Below are 23,036 nucleotides of genomic sequence, written 5' to 3' on the forward strand. Positions count from 1 at the left end.
ACCGTGAAGAACAGGTTCCCCATACCCCTGGTTTCTGAGTTATTCGATCGGATCAAAGGTGCCACGATTTTCACCAAACTAGACCTCAGGGGCGCCTATAATTTAATTAGGATTCGTGAGGGCGATGAATGGAAGACTGCTTTTAACACTCGGGATGGTCACTATGAATACCTGGTGATGCCTTTTGGCCTTTGCAATGCCCCAGCGGCCTTCCAGGAGTTCATTAATGACATCTTCCGAGACCTACTCTATCTCTCAGTCGTTGTCTATCTGGACGACATACTTATTTTCTCCAGGGACTTAGAGTCCCATCGAGGTCACGTCAAGGAGGTTCTCTCTCGACTACGTTCCAACCACCTTTACTGCAAGCTGGAGAAGTGTGTCTTTGAAGCATCTCAGGTCCACTTCCTGGGATATATTGTGTCCGGTGCTGGTCTTTCCATGGATCCTGGGAAAGTGGGTGCCATTCTCAATTGGCCACAACCATTGAGTCTCAAGGCTATCCAACATTTTATTGGCTTCGCCAATTATTATCGGCACTTTATCCAGGACTTCTCGACTCTCATTTCTCCCATTACTGCTCTCACCTGCAAGGGAGCAGCAAAATCATGGTCTGCCGAAGCCCTCAGTGCCTTTCAGTCATTAAAGAAAGCATTCTCCTCCGCCCCTATTTTGCTACAACCTGACTTGTCTTGGCCGTTCTTTGTTGAAGTTGATGCATCCTCCATTGGCATAGGAGCCATTCTTTCACAGAAAGATTCTGATGGAAAGTTTCATCCCTGTGGTTTCTGCTCCAGAAGATTTTCCCCCAGTGAATTAAACTACGGTATTGGGGATAAAGAATTATTGGCCATCAAAACAGCCCTAGAGGAGTGGAGACATTTGCTTGAGGGGGCTGAGCATCCTGTTACTGTCTACATGGACCACAAGAACTTAACATACTTGCAAACAACTCAGTGTCTGAACCCATGTCAGGCCCGCTGGTCCTTGTTTTTTGCCCGTTTTAATCTCATTTTGACCTTTCGACCTGGGGTTAAGAATATCAGGGCAGATGCTCTCTCCCGGTCATTTGATGATAGAGATCTTCAACCCGCCCCCACCCCCAGAACCATCTTGGACCCTACTACCATTATGGCCCTCACTAGAACCTCAACCAAGGTTCCTCCTCCAGGTCGCTCCTTTCTCACTTCCAGGCTTCGGCCTAAGGCTCTCAAGTGGGCCCATGATTCTCTGATTGCCGGGCATGCGGGTGTCAAGAAGACCTTCTCGTTGATTTCTAGGCATTATTGGTGGACCTCTATCCGGGCGGACGTTAAGGCCTATGTTGCCGCTTGTGGAATCTGTGCCAGACACAAGACACCTAGGCAGTCTCCTGCAGGACCCTTGGTACCACTTCCTATTCCAGAGAGACCATGGACTAGTATTTCTATGGATTTTGTCACCGATTTACCAGCTAGCCATGGATTCAATACTATCTGGGTGGTAGTGGATAGATTTTCCAAGTTGGCACATTTCATACCTCTCAAGGGACTTCCTTCGGCTTCTATCCTTGCTAACCTCTTCATCAAGGAGATTTTCCGTCTTCACGGCTGTCCCCGGGATATTATCTCGGATAGAGGAGTACAGTTCATGTCCAAGTTCTGGAGATCATTCTGCAAAGAGTTGGGGGTCAATCTAAAGTTTTCCTCAGGGTACCACCCTCAAACCAACGGCCAAATGGAGAGGGTCAACCAAGACTTGGAACAATTTCTCAGGACCTACTCTTCGGGCAATCAGGCTGAATGGAGTTGTTTCTTGTTTTGGACAGAATTTGCTCATAATAACCAGGTGCATGTATCTACTGGTTCGTCTCCATTTTTTCTTACCTATGGGTTTCACCCTCCCCTTCCTGAATGTTCCCAACCTGGTTCAGAGCTTCCGGCCATGCAGAATCTCATTCAGGACTTTTCTCAAATATGGTCTCAGGCGAAGTCCAAATTATTGGAATCCTCCCGACGCTACAAAGCTAGCGCAGATCGTCACCATAGAACAGTTCCCAGACTTCGAGTTGGGGACAAAGTGTGGTTATCCACAAGGAATTTAAGACTGCGAGTTCCCACCATGAAGCTCGCACCCCATTATATCGGAGTTTTTCAAATCACTCAAGTTATAAATCCTGTGACATTCAAACTCCTTCTTCCTCCATCACTCAGGATTCATAATGTGTTTCATATTGCTCTACTTAAACCCCTTGTTCTCAAAAGATTTGTCAAAAGAACCCCACCCCCGGTCCCAGTAAAGACTGATCATGGGGAGGAATATGAGATCAGTCAGATTCTGGATTTCCGGATCTCCAGGGGTCACCACCAATATCTTGACTGGAAGGGTTATGGCCCCGAGGAGAGATCTTGGATCGATGTACAAGAGATACATGCCCCTCGCTTATTGCCCAAATTCAAGAAGGAGAGAGAGGCAACCTTGCAAGCCCTGAAAAAGAAGAAAGGGGAGAGTACTGTCAGGCGCCGTCTCTGCACTGACACTTGGGGCAGGAGACGGACGCCTGCACCTTCCAAGCAACCACGTCCTGTTGCCTAGCAGCAGGACACTATCTCTGCTCACCTGTCTGCAGCCAGCATATGTTACCGCCAAAATCTCCCTAACCCTATCAGGAGGGTATATAAAGCAGCCTCTGACACATGTCTAGTGCCAGAGTATTTGGTCTTCAGCCTTTCTCCAGCATTTGTTCCTGTGTTGCTGTTACTTGGATTCTGACCCGATTTGTTCCTGACTTCTCCTTCGGTTCCTGATTCTGGCTTAGACTGATATTTGGTATTGACCCGGCTTCATGACCATTCTCCTGCTTCTGATTTGGCTATATCTGTTCCTCTGGTTGTGACCCGGCTTGTTGACTACTCTTCCATCCTGCATCCTGGTGGGCTGTCACTGCTGCCTCAATTGTTACCTCGCCAGCTGACTGATACTGAGGGCCGCGACGTCCATACCTCCTTGCAGGGGTTCCTGGTGAAAACCAGGGGCGTATTAGACTCCGTGCCTCAGTACTCAGTAGCGCCAACTCCTGGCAGGTATCATCAATTCCACAGAGTAATTCTGACACCTGGCCATGATCCAACTGGACCACCTCACGTTGGTTTTATCTCAATCGTTACAGTGGTGTCAAAGATATTTGCCGACAAACAAACAAAAAAACGTATTATTTTATATATTGACTAGCTGAAGTACACAGCATTGCCCTGGTTTAAATCTGCAAGTTATTACGTTATTAATGAGTTGGATGTAACTGTCAACATTTGACAGTTAAAAATAGTTTACAGCTTAGCAGCTCTTGCAACACACCCATTAGGTGGCTGCTCAGTGTCGCTTTTGTCTTTTTATTAAATGTCATCCAAATCCATCCAGTGCAAGGCCCAGAACAGGATACCCAGGTCAAAGATCTGCCCAGTGTACACCAACAGGAGGTCCGACCGGGACCATAACCCTCCTAAAATCTGGCAGGATTCAACTGAGCCACATCATGTTGGTTTCATCCCAATTGGAGCAGGGGCGAACCTGAAATATAAATTCACTAGTGGCATGCATAATTATTAGTAACACCATTCATGTTAATAACACCATTCACCCCTAATGATTATCACTCATCTAGTTGTGAACCATCATAGAGCAGAAAATATTTAAATTTTTTATTCTGTTTAATATATTGCTAAGTCAATACATATCCTAATAAGAATCAATTAGTTTACATAAAATATATGTAAAATGGAGTGTTTGATAAAATTATCCAACTGATCCAACTGAACACAATGTCATTCAGTTGGATCCTGCCCAGGTTTTAGGATGGTTAGGATACAATTCAAACCTCCTATTGGTGTATGTTGGGTAGATCTTTGAACCTGGGAGCATGTTCTGAGCCATCCACTGGATGGATTTGGATGAAAACTTCACAGACTGGTAATTTTGGATCTCAGAAGACATACTAGGTAGAGGTCATGGTCACACCTCCCATTGGTGTACGCTGGGCTGAACTTTAACCCAGGGATCCTGTTTTGAGCCTTGCATTCGGATAAAAACTTCACAGACTGGAAACATTGGATTCCAGCAGACATACTAGGGGGTTGGGTTCCCTGTTGGAACTCCCGTTGGTGTACACTGGCTTAGACTTTAACCTGGAGAGCCTGTTCTGGGTATTCCACTGGATGGATTTCATTTGTTTGTCTGTCTGGTTATGCATTCGGACACCCCTGCACCGATTGGATTGAAACCAACACATTGTGGTTAAGTGGGATCCTGCCCAGGTTTTAGGAGAATTAGGATTCCGTTCCAACCTCCTGTTGGCCAGAATGTTATCCAGAACTTTGACCTGGGGAGCTTGTTCTTGGCCTTCCACTGGATGGATTTGGATGACATTTAATAAAAAAACAAACACTGGGCAGCCACCTCATGGGTGTGTTGCAAGACAGTTACATCCAACTGATTATCCATTGATAACTTAATAACTTAAAGATTTAATCTAGGGCAATGCTGTATACTTCAGCTAGTCTATATATATATAGTTTGTTTGTTTGTTGGCAAATATCTTCAACCCCCCTTCAACGATTGGGCTGAAACCAATGAAAGGTGGTCCATTTGGATCCTGGCCGGGTTTTTGGGGGGTTAGGGACCCGGACAAACAATTGCATACAACTCATTGACAACTTAAGAATTTGGGGCCTGATTCATTAAGGATCTTAACTTGAGAAACTTCTTATTTCAGTCTCCTGGACAAAACCATGTTACAATGCAAGGGGTGCAAATTAGTATTCTGTTTTGCACATAAGTTAAATACTGACTGTTTTTTCATGTAGCACACATGAATAGCGACTAATAGTGGCGGTAAATTTTAAATTGTAGTTATTATTGCAAATAACTTCCAAGAAGCTATTAAATTCTTCTAAAGTGCCACTCCAGATTATCAATATATCGTCTATATAACGTTTTTACAGTTTAATTTTGTAAAAAAATGGATTATTTTGGTATATAGATTTTGCTTCCCAACTACCCATATGTAGGTTGGCAAAGCTAGCCACTATTACCGCCACTATTAGTCAAATACAGGTTTAATATCTGGACTTAATCCTGACATCGGATAATGATAAAGTGATCACTAAAAATTACATCAAAAAAGTAGATACGAACAGTTACCTACGTTATAGGACTTGCCACCAGAAACAGTGGAAGAATAATATACCCTTTTCCCAATTTAACAGAATTAAAAGGAACTGCAGTAAGGAGACAGACTTTGAAGAACAACTATCAGTGTATTTAGATCGTTTTAGAGGAAGAGGTTACCCGGCCTTTCTGTTAGATGAAGCTACCCAGAAAATTAAGAGTAAGAATAGAACTGAGATCTTATAGTATTCAACTAAAAGTGACAAGAAGGATATGATACCATTTATCACAAAATATAGCAGTGGGGAAAACCTTATCAAGTCCACTCTAAAGAAACACTGGAACATCCTGAAAAGGGATCCAGTACTATCCAAAATACTCCTGGAAAAACCAGTGGTAGTGTTTAGGAAGAACCGGTGCTTGAAAGACATGATAGCTCCAAGTCTACTTGAGAAAACCACTAAAACTAAAAAATCTCCTGTCTTGAATAATAAAGGTTCAATAAGATGTAACCACTGCAATATTTGTAAGTTTATGGACCCTGTTAAGACACATTTTTTTAACTCTGATAATAGCCTAAAATTCCTCATTAAGGATCGTATGGCTTGCCTAACAACCTCGGTAATATATACGTTGGAGTGCCCCTGTAAATTTAAATACGTCGGCAAAACTAAACGCCTCCTTAAATTACGGATTCAAGAACACATTCCTAACATTAAAAACAAAATGGAGAGTCATTCTATATCCAGACATTTTAATTTGAAACATAATGGGGACCCACATGGTCTTAAATTCATGGCTTTGGAACATGTTAAACTGGGAAAAAAGGGGAGGTGTTCTACAAAAGAGACTCTCCCAACGGGAAATGTACTGGATTTTTGAATTAGGTACTTTGACTCCTACTGGTTTCAACGAAAACTATGAATTAGCTCCTTTCCTTTAATATATTTAATCTTAGTCTGTTAAATTGATTATTATACGCATTGCATTACACCTTAATTGGTGTTTTCCAGAATGTAGAATATTATATACAATGTATTTACTTTGTGTTTATCTTGAAGTGATCTAGATAGTTTTATCCCCCTTCCTTATAACTTGGTATTGTATATTGTAATACCAATTCATTTTTCGTTATCTATGTATGTATATGACAATGTGATTTTATGTCTTGCGATACTATCCCCGCATATATGATATACATTTTATAGAAGTATGTGCAATTATCAGGTGCCCATAGGCTTCAAATTTATTAACTTTTAGCCATTTTATATGCACAAGCACTTTATTCTTTATTGACTTTAGCATATACATCTGCAAGCCGTGGTGCTGCACTAATACATGGTCTAAGTGAGGTAGCGCTGCTGTTTGCAAGCGCAAATATCACCTTGTAGCACTTTATATACATATAATTTTATATGAATCAGCGCCGCTGAATTCAAGTGCACCCATTACTTGATAACACATTAAGTTGTATTCCCATACGCTATTGCATATATCGGAACGTCACACTATTGCACAATAATTGGTTTTTACACATAGTATTACTGTATTCCTTTAGCAATTGATAAATGGTTATTATAACACTTATGTTTATGTTACGCAATTATATGCCTGGGGACACACTGCATGACTAACAATAGTGCGAGTAGTCTTAACAGTTCCCCAATGGTAATATATGTACGAGCACTTTTTAATTCACGATATGACCACCTCTGGCTAAATCCATATAGTATATATATAAATACACAGGCTGTGGCGCTGCGTGCAGATCGCATCTTATACATGTAACCTTATATGGGTGGTAGCATATCTTTACGCATGCGCACACAGAATTCGTGATCACTCCCAATAAAGTTTTTTTCATTTTCTATTACTTGCGCTTGCGCGCAGTGTGGCGGTCTGTGCACTAGCGCCAAGATGGCGTGCGGGTCTTATAAAAAGCCGGCCAGTTCAGTTCTGGACATTACTATTTTCTCCTGAGGAAGTCTTGCTGTGATCAAGACGAAACGTGTCGAGCCCTGCTGTTGACCAGCTGTGTTCCTTGAACCATATGTGAGTTCAGTGTTTATCATTTTATTAAAACTTGTATTGTATATCACATTGTACCCTCTTCCATTTTATTATACCGCAGTTGGAGGAGTGTCTTTCTATTGGAATACGGCTGTCTTCAAGGAAACATCTCCTGATTATTACCTTTGAAGTTATTTGAGCTTCTGTTATCTGTTGAGATCCAGAGTTACAGTTCTCGAAGAAGATCCACTCGATTTTCAAGACCTTACATCTTAATTTGACGGTACGCATATTTATACACATTTCGTCCACTACTATTTTGGTATTACACTATGAGGCGCCCTGCCTGTGCTTTGTTTCAGTGACTAATTTCTTCTGGATTGATCATCAGGATTCAAGCTTCTATGTGGCTGCCACTCACACATGAGTGAAGTGACTGTGGACTATTCTAATATATTGGGACTATTTTATCTGATTATTTTACTTGACACTATTAAGTGTATGAATATTTCATAATACTTACCGATGTGGTAGATAGCGCCAGAGTGTATCAATTGTTGTGTTCCATATATATATATATATATATATATATATATGTAAATATATATGTGTATATATATATATGTATATATATATATATATATATATATATATATATATATATATATATACATATGGAGAAGTTTGTCTTTTGCTTATTGTTTGTTAGCAAATATCTTTGACACCCCTGCATTGATTCGGATGAAATCAACGTGAGGTAGTTCCATTGGATCCTGTTCAAGTTTTAGGGGGCTTAAGGTCCTGGTCAGACATTCTGTTGGTGTTCCCTGGCCAGAACTTTTATCCAGGGAGCCAGTTCTGAGCCTTACACTGGATGGATTTGGACTAAAACTTCACAGCCTGGTAACATTGGATCCCAGAAGACATACTAGGGGATTGAGGTCCCTGCCAGACCTTTCATTGGTGTATGCTGGGCAGAACTTTGACCCAGGGAGCCTGTTCTGGGAATTCTAATGGATGGATTTGGTTTGTTTGTCTCTCCGGTTATGCATTCGGACACCCCTGCACTTATTGGGATGCAACTACCGCAAGGTGGTCCAGTTGGATCCTGGTTAAGTTTTAGTATGGCTTAGAGTCCTGTTCAAACCTCCAGTTACTGTATGCTGGGCAGAACTTTGACCCAGGGAGCCTGTTCTGAGCCTTCTTCTGGATGGATTTGTATGAAAACTTCACAGACTGCTAACATTGGGTCCCAGAAGACATATTAGGGGTTGAGGTCCCGGTCGGATCTCCCATTGGTGTTCGCTGGCCAAAACTTTGCCACAAGGAACCTTTTCTGGGCCTTCCACTGGATGGGTTTGGTTTGTTTGTCTGTCCAGTTATACAATTGGACACCCTTGCCCTGATTGGGATGATTCCAAAGCGATGTGGCTTTGTTGTATCCTGGCTAGGTTTTTTGAGGGTTAGGGTCCCATTCGGACCTCCCGTTGGTTTACGGTGGGCAGAATTTTGACTCGTGTAGCCTGTTTTGAGTTTATAATAATATGCATGCCATGTAATTAAAGGAAATTAGTAAAGTTATAGATAGTAGTTGTAGTCATAATTTGTATATATCTAGAGTGTTTCAAGTAAGAATAAGTCAAACAAGGGTAAATCGCTACAACACCAACGTGAGAATATCATAGTAAATAAACTATTTTTTTTACGTTTTCTTTACTGACAAATATGAGTTCTTTATGATGAGACTGCTTAAACAATCATAATGCATTCTGCTACCTATGTGGTAAAAACTCTCTTCAAAATCAAAAAAATACATCAGACTTTATAAACCAAGCTTATCTTATGCATTTTGGCGTGGAGATTGGAGACCAAGACAAGTTTTGGGCTCCTCACAAGGTTTCTCAGACCTCTGTAGAATGCTTATGACAGTGGAAACATCGAGAAAGGAAATGTTATAACTTCAGTGTACCCATAGTTTGACGAGAGCAGAAAAGCGGAAAAAACACCATTACAATTGTTGTTTTTGTGTGGTTAATGTGAAAGGTTAAAATCAATATAAGAAACTCAAATAGGAATATCCTTATTTGGAATCATCATGGTGACCTGTGCAACACAGCGTACCATACCAGTGTTTAGCACACTGCTTGACATTATGTTGTCAGATGTGGAAGAAATTCAGGACTTAGGTGGTAGCAGTTCAAGTGAATATAAAGGAAGCATTTTAACACCTCAGCAGAAGAAGAATTCAATGAACTGATATGGGGCCTCAGTCTATCTAAGCATGATCTAATATGAGCATAAAGTTACACTTTCTCCATAGCCACTTGCACAGATGCCCGTATAATCAAGTGATTTTAGTAAGGAACAAGCGGAAAGGTTTTGTCAAAATAAAAAAGTGATGGAGGAAACTCTCAGCAAACGTATCAAGGCATATGTGAAAGTCAGAGACACAATGGCAGACTATTATTGGAGCCACCAATGCAATTGTCCTGGCGATAACTCACATAGAAAGTTGTATCAACAGTAATTTACTATATATTAATTGTAATTTTCCAAATCAGCTTACTATGTTGATCTGCTATATTATACCAAATAAAATGCATTTCATGTGTATACTTTTGTATGATTTGAGACAAATTCAAAGCGATTTGTAAGTTGGCTCTGCCTGACCATTAAAATGTTGCCATTGTTTTAATGTTTTTCAATGGGGTACCAGTTATCTCAAAAATTATAGCCAATCTAGCCAAACCAATGTCATATTTGGAATCAGTACCACAAAGTTACCCCAAAATCACTCTATTAAGATTCGCAATCACGGGCAACACATATCTCTAGTTAAGGTGCCCCTTCAGAAGGATAGCTTTAACAAGAACATAATTAGCCCTCTAACAATACTGCTCAGTTGAAAGGTCCATTTTATTTAAGAACTATAAATAGAATCTACATTACAAATAATATGTAGAACATTCTTTTGATACATGGTTAAGGGATAAATATTAGAGGATTTGGAGAGTTTGATTAGTCTAATAGTACTCAATATTATAACACCACTCTATGTGGATATCTGACTGGGTAAGGTCCCTGAAAAATTACTTTCTGGTTATGTGTGGCAAAAGCCTGCACACTACAGAAATGATTAAGAAGTCAAGGGATGTAGATGGATCTCTTCATCCTTGCTTTAATAAACTCAGGGCCACCTTTATTATATGTGATCACCAGGCACTAACACACCACAGTACAGCAGGGCGAGATTAAGGGCCACATGGGCCTAGGGATGGAAATTATGAAGGACCTATTGTGAGAGGCACAGTGAGACAAGGTTTACCACCTTTGCGAGAACGGACTAAGAATAGCGTCCCGCACTGACAGTCAGCATAACAGCAATCTAAACCCAGCTAATAGACCTAATCACATTTAACATATAAGAGGTGATACATTGTGATATAAGATATAAGAATCTACATTTTAGTAGGTGTATGGGCTCCCAGAGCAGGTGGTCAATTGGAATAGAGTGATCTACAGGCAAGCCAAGAGCTTCCCACTTGTGAATGGTTGAGTAGGTCCTGCTTTCTCGTTGAGCTCGGGAGTCAGACAGGTATGTCCCCTGAGTCCACTCTTGTACGTGTTTGCATTCGATTCCTTCATCAGGAGGATGAAAGGCGGCACAGTGAGAGGGTTACAACTGAGCCTGGGAAAACCGTTGAAAGTGGTGGCTTATGCAGATGATGTCACGATCATGATTTCTGATCTGAATGAAGCAAAAGACGTGTCGGTCGATATCCTTACATATTCTGAGGTGTCAGGGTCCAGAATCAATCAGGATAAGTGTGAAGCTTCCTGGATGGGGGAGGATGGTCAGCATTTCAACCTTCTGATTTGGCCCTGGTGATTATGCCAAGCGAAATTGGGAGATTGGGCTGGGAGCAACGTCCGCTAAAGTGGCACACTTGAAAGGATGGCGCTTGTCTCTCAGGGAATGGGTGGACTTGATCAAGACTTACCTGATTCCAGTCTTTTTGTATGGTATGTATGCCTTTTGTCAGAGTCTTCATGGGCCAGAGTGAATGCAATGTTCTTCAAGAAGCTCTGGGGGAACAGGCTGAACCTTGTTAAATGTAGCGTGATCTACAGATTGAGTGGGGGAGCGGGGCCTGGGTATGGTAAACCCTGTGCTCTTCTTTATGCTCAGCTTTCTTAAGTTACATCTGCACAGTCTCATCTTGGAGACTCCCCCTCGTTGAGAAGAGGGTTTTCGTGTCTGGGTGCATCCCTTCCTCAATACTGGGTAGAGGGAGGTGCGGTAAAGAGCTTTCGAGTTCCACATGGTTACCTCTCGGCCTACGTGAAACTGGGTTTGAAGGTGACTAGGAAATGGCAAATGGAGGTGGGAGAGGTCAAGAGTTCCTCTAGAAGGGAGTTGGAGCGGAGAGTCTTGTGGTCTCACTTCTGGGAGCCCCTGTCACTGAAGGACTGCCAGGGCAGTGTGCTCAGATGGTATAGCTCTGATCACTAATTGGAGGATACCTCTGAAGCTAAGGGACATTTGCTCTCCTTCCACGGGAGACGGGAGACACCGAAGTGAGATTATCATAGTAAATAAACTATTTTTATTCAAGTTTTCTTTTCTGACAAATATGAGTTCTTCACGATGAGACTGCTTAAACCATCATAATGCATTCTGCTACATATGTGGTAAAAATTCTCTTTAAAATCACCCCAAAAAATCAGAGTTTGTAAAGCAAGCTTATCTTGCGCATTTTGAAGTGGCAATTGGAGACCAAGACAAGTCTTGGGCTCCTCACAAGGTTTGTCACACCTGTGTAGAATGCTTATGACAGTGGAAACATCAAGAAAGGAAATGTTTAAACGTCAGTGTGTCCATAGTTTGGCGAGAGCAGAAAAACTGAAAAACCACCATGACGATTGTTGTTTTTGTGTGGTTAATGTGAAAGGTTAAAATCAATATAAGAAACTCAAGTGGGAACATCCTTATTTGGAATCATCATGGCGACCTGTGCAACACAGCGTGGCATACCAGTGTTTAGCGAACTGCCTGACCTTATGTTGTGAGATGTGGAAGACATTCAGGACTTAGGTGGTAGCAGTTCAAGTGAATATGAAGGAAGCATTTCAACACCTCCGCAGAAGAAGAATTCGATGATCTGATACGGGACCTCAGTCTATCTAAGCAAGATCTAATATGAGCATAAAGTTTCACTTTCTCCATTGCCACTTAAACAGATGTCCGTATAATCAAGTCATTTTAGTAAAGAACAAGGGGAAAGGTTTCGTCAAGATATAAAAGTGATGGAGGAAACTCTCAGTAAACGTATCGAGACATATGAGACAGTCAGAGACACAATGGCAGACTATTAATGGAGCCACCAATGCAATTGTCCTGGTGATAACCAACATAAAAAATCGTATAAACAGTAATTTACTATGTATTAATTGTAATTTTACAAATCAGCTTACTATGTTTATCTGTAATATTATACCAAATAAAATGCCATTATGTATTTCATGTGTATACTTTTATATGATTTGAGACAATTTCAAAGCGATTTGTAAGTTGGCTCTGCCTGACCATTAAAATGTTGGCATTGTTTTAATATTTTTCAATGGGGTACCAGTTATCTCAAAAATTATAGCAATCTAGTCAAACCAATGTCATATTTGGAATCAGTACCACAAAGTTACCCCAAAATCACTCTATTAAGATTCGCAATCACGGGCAACACATATCTATAGTTAAGGTGCCCCTTCAGAAGGATAGCTTTAACAAGAACATAATTGGCCATCTAACAATACTGCTCAGTTGAAAGGTCCATTTTATTTAAGAACTATAAATAGAATCTACATTACAAATAATATGTAGAACATTCTTTTGATACATGGTTAAGGGTTAAATATTAGAGGATTTGGAGAGTTTGATTAGTCTAATAGTACTCCATATTATAAAACTACTCTATGTTGATATCTGACTTGGTATGGTCCCTGAAAAATTACTTTCTGGTTATGTGTGGCAAAAGCCCGCACACTACAGAAATGATTAAGAAGTCAAAGGATGTAGATGGATCTCTTCATCCTTGCTTTAATAAACTCAGGGCCACCTTTATTATATGTGATCACCAGGCACTAACACACCACAGTACAGCAGGGCGAGATTAAGGGCCACATGGGCCTAGGGATGAAAATTATGAAGGACCTATTGTGAACAGCACAGTGAGACAAGGTTTACCATCTTTGCGAGACCGGACTAAGAATAGCGTCCCGCACTGACAGTCAACATAACAGCAATCTGAACTCAGCTAATAGACCTAATCACATTTAACATATAAGCGGTGATACATTGTGATATAAGATATAAGAATCTACATTTTAGTAGGGGTATAACTTGAGGAGGCACCAACGGGTGAGGTTTAATGATTTTATTTTTGTAAACACAGAGCACAGAACACAATTTTCACCTTTTCATTTTTTGTTTTATATTTCACTAGCAAATTTTAATAAATAGTTTGGAACATAAGGAAAAGAAGGTTTTAATGAATTCAATAAAAGTATGATTGTGATACAATAAATACAATTTTGTCCCCAATCAGAATCTGTTCTTTTGTCTTTATTTTCTTGGTTTACACAATATTTTCTGGGGAGCAACATCTAGTGAGATAAAGATGAAAATAAATATTTAAAAAATTATTGATCCCCATATAAGTCATTAAGCATAGGTAGCTGGATATGAAATATTCTCATCTTTCTAGTCAATTACAGACCAATATTAAGTGCAGATTAGTTCTTTCTGTGCAGGCTGCCTATCATGTAATGTGACTTTCAGACCAGCTCTGGCCTAAAGGGGAAGTTCCCTCCTGCTGTTTCAAACAACATTAACAGAAAGTACCCAGTAGCAAAATCTGGTGGTGTCCCACCCTCCCCCTATATCCAGCATCTTAGGCTGCAGCCTAATAAGCCTATTGTTTGAACAGGCTCTGCTTATTGAAATTGTAGCTCTTTGTTATGTAAAGCTGGGAACACACTACAGGGTTTTTGTCCAATAATCGGCTCAACCAGCCGGCATACAACAGCTCGTTCGAAAGTCACGTCAGTGTGTTCAGTGACACGATGGTCGAAAGTCTGCCCAAATGGACGATTGTCGCCTCATTTGGTTGGTCGTACCATTCAATATTTTCGTTCCAATCTTCTTTCCGACCGAACTACCACAATCCTCCGATACTTCCTCGACCTGGGCGGCATGTGTATGTAAATTTGTGATGCCTGTACCAGTCCCACATGGTGCGGTATCCGCACATTAATGACTTGTGTTTTCTATACATGTGTATTGCACTTGTCTGGTTGCAGACCATTACACTTGTGTAAAGCACGTGTGTTATTACCCTTTGCATCTATATTGGGAACCAATTCATATTTACCCTTTATAAACTTATACCTTTATAAACTATTAAACTTATAAAGTCATATTAACCTTTATTAACTAATATTTGTAAAATACCCAGAGATCATGCAACAGTTTTATTGCAGGAAAAAAGTACAATTATTTTTATTGCGAAATATGACAAGTGAAAAAAATAGTATTAAATATTACATATTAAAGGTGCTAGTGGTTTGTGGCAGAACAGTTCCAAACAGCAAACACATTTCAACAAAAATTTTCTCAATGTTTTTAAAAAAAAATTTTATGTCTCTTGGGCTTATATTCCCTTTGATTTCTTTACCTATGAAACAAGGAAATACAAAATGTTTACCATTAAACTTCTATATCTGTAATCTATATCACCAGACACAGTTTCATTTGCTCACCTTGCACACTGATCGAGATCAGTTTATGTTGTGGTCCATCTGGCACAATCGCAATAATAGCGGCTTAACCTCCATATATTCTGGAAAACAGGCGCCATTTTGGTTATTATAAAGGTACAGGTATGTGCCCATAGCATTTAGTTGTCTACACATGTTCACTGAAATACCTTTGTGTATAACTTCTTTCATATCTTGGTATTCAACATCAATTTGTTCTTGTTTGATAACAGGTGTTACATTAGTGGTATCAGTGGTATCTAAACAGGTCTTCTCACCGTTAATTCTTTGTTCTGAAAAAAAAAATCTATTTTACACATCAGGCGTTTGCATTGCTCCGTGTAATACTAGAATGAAATACATAAAGTCCTTTAAACAGGTACACTACACGCGCTACTCACTTTTTTTAATGTCGTAGTCGTACTGGTCCAGTACTTTTACCATCATCTACACCTCTCTTGGGCTCATTGGCTTTGCTCTTTGCTCTTCTCGAGCATCTCCACCCCCCACCCACTTTCAACATTTTTTGGACCTTCCTGCACCATCTCTGACTCTTTCTCCTTCTCCATAGCTGAACCCCCACTGACACCCTCTCCTCACCCGCCATCTTCTCACGTTCCTCGGCACCAGACAGGCTCCTCTGTCATTTTATACACTCAGACATGGGCGCTCGTTTCTGCTGTGGACTAATCAGCGATGATGCCCGCAGAGAATGGAGCATTGTGGGTGATGCCTATTCGTATATAATAACATCAGGTATGGAGATTTTGGGCTATAACTTTAACCCGTACAGGACCATTACATACGAAGGGATTTTATTATTAGGGAATAATTATTGCATTGCACTTCACAAGTTAAATGTTTTTCATAAATGTATGGTTATAAACTTCTATTTTATAGGAATGAAGGAAGAGATAGTGTGGTCTTCTCTTTTTATGTGGTTTTGGGTGTTAACTATAGTGAAAGCTCTGTCCTTTTATGCTAATGTCTTTGGTATATCTTTACATGCCCCACAAATGTTGCTTCAATGTGTATGAAATTAAAATCATTGCTCACGACAGCATGGCTGTAAAAAGCCGCTCTTCCCTTTATCGTCTAAAACAAGGCTAATGTGTGTGCAGTCCATGGACCGAGTGATCGGACCATCGATCGGATGTAAAATCAATCGCAAGTTGGTGGAAAATTCTGTAGTGTGTACCCAGCTTAAGGCCTGAAATCAAGATAAATCATGGCAGACCTTTACAATATTGTTTCTAGGAAAGGAGTTGCATTGAGAAATACAGAGATTACACAAACTAAGGGTAATAATTAAGCCAGTTTGTAAGGGATCAATGGCCTCCAAGGATAGGACGCTGTGCAGAATGGTATATTAGGTATTGGTCACATTATAGGTGTAATGCAGACCTGTAGAGAGGTTAAAAGTAAAAATTAGTGACTTAGTAATACAAAAAAAAGTACAGAAGAGCATGAGGGCATGTGCATCGAAAAAAATCTACATGCCTTTAAAAATAGCATAGTGCACATTTAATCACATTTTCTTACTACAAGATTCCAGTTCCACTTTCATACCACAAAAAAATAATAAAAGGGATAAAATAGGGTAAAAAAAATTTTTTTTTTCATATATTTAAAATATGAATACATGCCTTATTTAAATTAACACTGCTGTCCAAGGGAAAGCATCTGGAAGTCTTCAACAGAGAGTCCCAGCGAAAGCAAACGTTGTAGATACCCAATGAAGACTTTCACCGGCCTGGTAACATTGATAGATTGGGAGAAGCCCAATCTCTGGCAAAAAACACCCATTTTCATCGGAGAAAGGGCTATAATAAATAGGGGCCTAAATCAGTACAGGGATAATATTAACATTACCCACATATAATCAATATTACTGAAATTCACTAGAATAACAAATCCACATACAGCAAAAGATAATAGACATGCATTAATAGGATTAATGAGTGCATTTAGTACATGGCCACAGCCACAGCTATGGAGAGTATTTTAGTGAGCTTGACAGAGATTAAATATGTGACATATACTCTAACATGGACAGATTGCTGCAGGTTACTAACTCCAGAGCATAATTTAAAAGGCTTTTTCTGTCACAGCTATGCCCTGAAAGCTGGGCACGGTACTGCAGAGGTTTGGTGCATGCCCGGCACAGCCAATGTTGGGCAGAACTAGACAGAGAGGGGTCTGCAAAAACACTGAGGGCACACTGACACATGACCACTACTAAAAGGATCCCTGACATGAGGCACCACTCAGTGTACTCACCGGACACAGGAGATTGGATGTTTACAGACCAGTTCTGGTGGAGAGGGAGGAGTAGAGAGGAGCAGCAGGGAGGAGGAGACTAATGAGACACATACAGAGGACAGGGATGGGAGAAAAGGGAGGATAGTAATGTGGTGTATCTACTAAAAGGGGGAACACTAATATAATAAAGACATGGGGGTATATTTACAAAACTGCGGGTTTGAAAAAGTGGAGATGTTGCCTATAGCAACCAATCACATTCTAGCAGTCATTTTGTAGAATGCACAAAATAAACGAAAGCTAGATTCTGATTGGTTGCTATAAGCAACATCTTCATCTTTTCAAACCCACAGTTTAGTAAATATACCCCATGGGGTATTATAATGGGAAATAAGCGAACAAGTACATAGTATAAATAGTTAATGGGTGTCGGGCAGGTGTGTGTCCTCACCGTCACATTCTTCATGCTGTCACCAGCATGAGCGGACTGTACTCAGAAGGGGCTTTTGATTCACTTCAATGAAAGTGAAATCAGTTAGTAGAAACATAATTTATTATTCATAAATATGACTCAAGTCTATTATGCCCATTGAAGAGAGACTTTCCTGGTAAATTGGTCTATTGATGGATTTAATTGTTAAACAATGTCTAATACTGATCTTGATGGGCCTATTTGAGTGTGAAGGCCTGGAGGGGGGACAGTTTTGTAATGCCCAGATCTTCTCCATCCTGGCTTCAATAAACTCAGAGGAACCTTTATTTGATATAGTAGGTTGTCTATTTTTTAAAATAGGCTACACATATTTCTCCTATTTTTTTCAGGCATTATATTCAATACAAAGCAAACTAGCGGGGAAAAAAAGCATTATCATTTTAAAGTGCAGATTTTATTTATTATATTATCTTTCTCGTTACAGGAGGTTTAAGCAAACTAACGATATTTTCTGAAAATCAAAGTGTTCTGAAAGAAAAACAAGGCATATATGGGTATATATGGGTACTGCATAAATAACAGTGGCCTAGTGGTTAGCACTTCTGCTTCACAGCACTGGGGTTGTGAGTTTGATTCCTGACCATGGCCTTATCTGTGTGGAGTTTGTATGTTCTCCCTGTGTTTGCGTGGGTTTCCTCCGGGTGCTCGGATTCCTCCCACACTCGAAAAACATACTGGTAGGTTAATGGGTTGCTATCATAATTGACCCTAGTCTCTCCCTCTCTGTCTGTTTCTCTGTGTCTGTGTGTGAGTGTGTGTCTATATTAGGGAATTTAGACTGTAAGCTCCAATGGGGCAGGGGCTGGTGTGAATGAGTTCTCTGTACAGCGCTGTGGAATTAGTGGTGCTATATAAATAAATGATGATGATGATGATACCGAAGTTGGAATGGGATCAGCCAAAAAAGAGCCAAAATAGTCTCATCACAGAGCTGGGAAATAACCTCAGTATTGAGAAGGGTTAAAGAATTCACAAAACAAAATCTTGAAAAGATTTATTACATAGCTCCTCACCATAGTGCTGAGTTACCAGATGGGATCAAAGACAACATGTTAACCAGCCAGGAGGATTTGACATCTGATTGATTTCTTCACAACCATCTCAACTGTACCAACCTAATAAGAAGTTGTAACGCTCTCTTAACATCTGTATTTCTTAAACTGTAGATAAAAGGGTTTAACATGGGAATAACATTTGTATAAAGAATAGACATAACTTTGCGCTGCTTTTGTGTAATTACTTCATTTGGTAATAGGTAGAGAATGAAAAGTACCAGGTAGAACAGAGTCACAGCAGCCAGGTGAGATGCACAGGTAGAGAAAGCTTTATACATTCCTTGTAAAGACTGAATTTTAAGGATAGATGAAATAATAAAGGTGTAAGAGGTTACAGTAAGCAGGAAACAGGTCACAAATAAGACACCAGTTGCAAACGCTAAAGCCCGAATAACTGAGGTGTATCTGCAGCTAAGTTCTAACAATGAACTGAAGTCACAGAAATAATGATCAACAACATTGGAGAAACAGAAGTCATTCAATATAAAAAAAACACTTAAAACCAATGAAATTACAAATGCAATCATCCAAACTCCATGTGATGATGTTACGCAAAATTTGTTACTCAGGATTTGAGTATAATGTAATGGTTTACAAACAGCAACATAGCGGTCATAGGACATAACAGTGAGAATAAGATACTCAGCTGCTGAAGATAGAGTAGAAAAGAAGAACTGTGTTATACACTCTGAGAATGAGATTGTGCCACTGGCTGCAAGGAATATATACATCAGTTTTGGAGAAATGGTGGATTCACATAAAATATCCACTTCAGACAGGTTACACAAAAAGAAGTACATGGGGGATTTCATCATGGGGCTCAGATAGATAAGTGCAATGAGGAATAGATTTGCAAACAAACTGATAATATATGAGAGGAGAAAGAATAAGAAAATGGACATTTCTAGGTCTGGTAAATCTGAGAATCCTATAATAATAAATATGCTCGTATTGCTTGTTCCCATTGATCTATCTATAACAGAACAAACATAAATAATCACATCATAACAATACAAATCGTATAAAGTTAAAGTGTCATTCTTAAAAGCATGCAGTAACCATCAATTTATTCGCTTTCATTGTCCAACTTTCATTCTACTAACCAAAGCCAATTACTAATTAGTTGCTCTGGTTTACTGAACATTGCCATAATTTTTGTAAATGTTTAAAAAGGTTCTATTCATTCTATATGCAGGAACAGATTCTTAATGTATATTCTTATTTTGTATAGGAAAGTTATGTTGTCATGTCTGACAAGCGTTTGTGGTATTCCCCCATTCTATATGAATAGATCCCGCTGTAAACTTAAAAACTGTTATGATTATGAATATGATGGTTCCCAGGTAAACTTACCTTCTTCAAAGATGAATGAAATCTGACACTGAGGAAGTTATTTATGTAGTTGTTAGTTATTTTGATAAATATTTATATCAGCTAAACACATAAATACAAATATTTTTAGTAACTAAATGTGAATTCTGTTTATTTTTGTATAATATTTCAGTAATTATTTTGACTATTGATTACAAGACAAAGAACAACATATGCAATGCAAGAAAATTACCTTTTTTTTATTAACTCTGCTTGCAATATTAATTTATTCACTTCTGTTTTTAAACACAAACATCACTAACTTTTGTACATTTTTGGTTACAATGATAAATCTTCACTGCATTTATACTTTTATTTTACTGTTATTTAGACTACATACTCTGGTGATCAAAATATGCATTTAAGATGCATTTCTAGTGTGAAGAATAAACATTGTACCTAATGAGACAAACTTGTGTTTGTATTCGCATTAATTGTATTGTTCTGCATTTTGTTATGCTTCTTCTTTAATGTTTCACTTTTATGAATATAACGTGCTTCTACATAAGCTAGCGAGCATATCTACAGCCTTGATTATGATAACATCATTCCTTTTTTATCCCAGACATATGTTTAATAAATAAAGACTGAACACTTTTGTAAATGCATCTAGTGTTATATAAAGTGTATGTTAAACATAAAGACAATAGGATTTATATGTGTTATTAGTTTTTGACATGCAATTAAAAATGCATTGCAAACTGCATTTGTCCCACTTATCTGTTTCCTTTTGTGCTTGTAATTGAATTTTAGCAACTATATATAAAAATTAGTAATATCTCCTCTGTCTAGTCTTCACACATATTTTTTAATATGTCCAAATACACAGTGGAGTTTGCTTTGGAATTGTCTTGCATGTCTATATTGAGAAAAAATGTGCTACTAATTAGCAACAGTTGAATCAGCTTACCTGCAAAGTTTTTTCCTGCTCAAACGTGAATTTACTCTCTCCCATGACCCATTATTATTCTCTGCACAATCTACACAGTCTTTAGGCTCCTATTTATTTGCAACATAATCTACAAATCCCTTTTCATCCCTTTAAAGCAGTGTTTCTTAACTCCAGTCCTTACACACCCTAAACAGCTTGTGTTTTCAGGATTTCTGTATTCATACACAGTTGACTTAATCTATTTGTCTGGATCAATAATTATCCAACCTATTTTCACAGGGAGGAAACCTCAAGATATGAGCTGTGTGGGTTATGTGAGAATTGGGGGTATATTTGCTAGGTGACGGTTCCGTAGAACTGCTGATTCTCTGCGCTTTGAAGGCAATTTTTAAAACGGCCCTTTTATTAACGACAAAGTCCATCAGGATTTGTCCTTAATAAAATTGCTGATTGAAGAAAATGCCTTCAAAGAGCTGGGAATCAGAGGTTCTTCGGAACCATCACATAGTAAATAAACCCCCTGGAGTTCAGAAACACTTGCTTTAAAGTATTCCATTAATTATCAATCTATCTATCTATCTATCTATCTATCTATCTATCTATCTATCTATCTATCTATCTATCCTGTTCTATCTATATCACACAGCTATCTATCGATCTATCTATCTATCTATCTATCTATCTATCTATCTATCTATCTATCTATTTATCTATCTATCTATATCACACAGCTGCTTATTTACACAGACAAAAATAGACAGATCATTTTATCAGTACTATTGGAGTGAAAGAACAGTAACTATTTAAATAAGTGTGAAAGCCTCAACCCGAAAAGGTGCATAATCCACTTGTTCTCAAGTGCTGAAGAGTAGATGAAAAATAAATAGAGACTTGTAATTATCTGTTTGTAATAAATCACATTGCATTGAATAACAAGATGCTACCTTTTATGCTCGCAATGATCCATGAGCTTACCTTATTGTAAGATGTGGTATTTTACAAAAGGTTAAATAAGCTGAATAATAGCCATGTTATATCAAACTTGGGTCTTGGAGCTTTTAAAAAAAAAAAAATTTGAATATATGAACACATACAGTGCTGTGTCTGATGTATCCAGGCTCATTGAAAACACTAGGTAGCATTGCTTTTAATACCGATTATAATCCCACATGATTAATTAGAATACAATCCTTATTGGATTAACATAAGGAGTCTATGAAAAAATTGTAGTTTATGTAAAAAAAAAAATACTTCATGAAGTTATTGCAGTTTCCATATATAAATACCATGCAAAATGTGCAATAGATACCAATGATTAATTTTGTTGGGGGTAAGTATATTTTTACTTACATAAATATGCATGAAATAAAAATATTCAAACCCAAAATGGTGAAACATATAATAAAGCCAGCTTTTATGATTATTCAAAGATGGAAATGAGGTTGGAACAAGCAACATTTTAAAAGAAAAATGTAAACGTTGTATTTAGTGAAAGAAGTTATCCTAAAGTGATAGAAGGCTACTCTATATAAAGATGTTTTTACCATTTATACCATGTCCATTTTAGTTGGTTTATTCCAAAAAGCAGAATGCACCTATGTATGGGCCATGTAAACAAATCAGTGTGTTTGTAGAAAAAAAATGCACTGAACTTCTGCAGTTTTATGCACTTTAGCAGGTTGTTGTTGATGCCATAATTACCTAATCCCAGTTTTTAATCAGAATTCCAATCCTTTAAAAGTCTCCTTAGGTTTGGTCAAAAATAACTGGAGAGTGCTAACATATCCAAATACGATATAGTAAATTACTTAGCAAACGTTGTAACTATCTATAAATCTTCCCCTATTCTCCGGCTTCTCATTACAAACTTTCATTTTAGACCTCATTAGCTATTACATTTATTTTGGATACCTGAGACCTAAAAGGACTCTGTCAACATTAACATACTCACTGACACTTAATTCAGACTCCCAACAAGAAAGCCAGCAGATGATGTATT

General features: G+C 38.7%; 1 long non-coding RNA gene across 2 annotated transcripts; it reads right to left on the bottom strand.

The window, feature by feature from the left end:
• Positions 1–14,692: 14,692 nt before the first annotated feature.
• LOC142149866 (uncharacterized) lies at positions 14,693–17,287 on the bottom strand. 2 transcript variants are annotated; one of them, XR_012690896.1, is made up of 4 exons: positions 17,245–17,287; positions 15,135–16,368; positions 14,968–15,047; positions 14,693–14,882 (listed from the first exon to the last, which is right to left on the bottom strand). It is a non-coding gene; the product is annotated as an uncharacterized LOC142149866 (long non-coding RNA). The 2 variants fall into 2 exon arrangements; XR_012690895.1 differs by having other exon boundaries at positions 14,968–16,368.
• Positions 17,288–23,036: the final 5,749 nt, after the last annotated feature.

Source organism: Mixophyes fleayi, chromosome 4 (assembly GCF_038048845.1).
Source record: "Mixophyes fleayi isolate aMixFle1 chromosome 4, aMixFle1.hap1, whole genome shotgun sequence".
NCBI lineage: Eukaryota > Metazoa > Chordata > Amphibia > Anura > Limnodynastidae > Mixophyes > Mixophyes fleayi.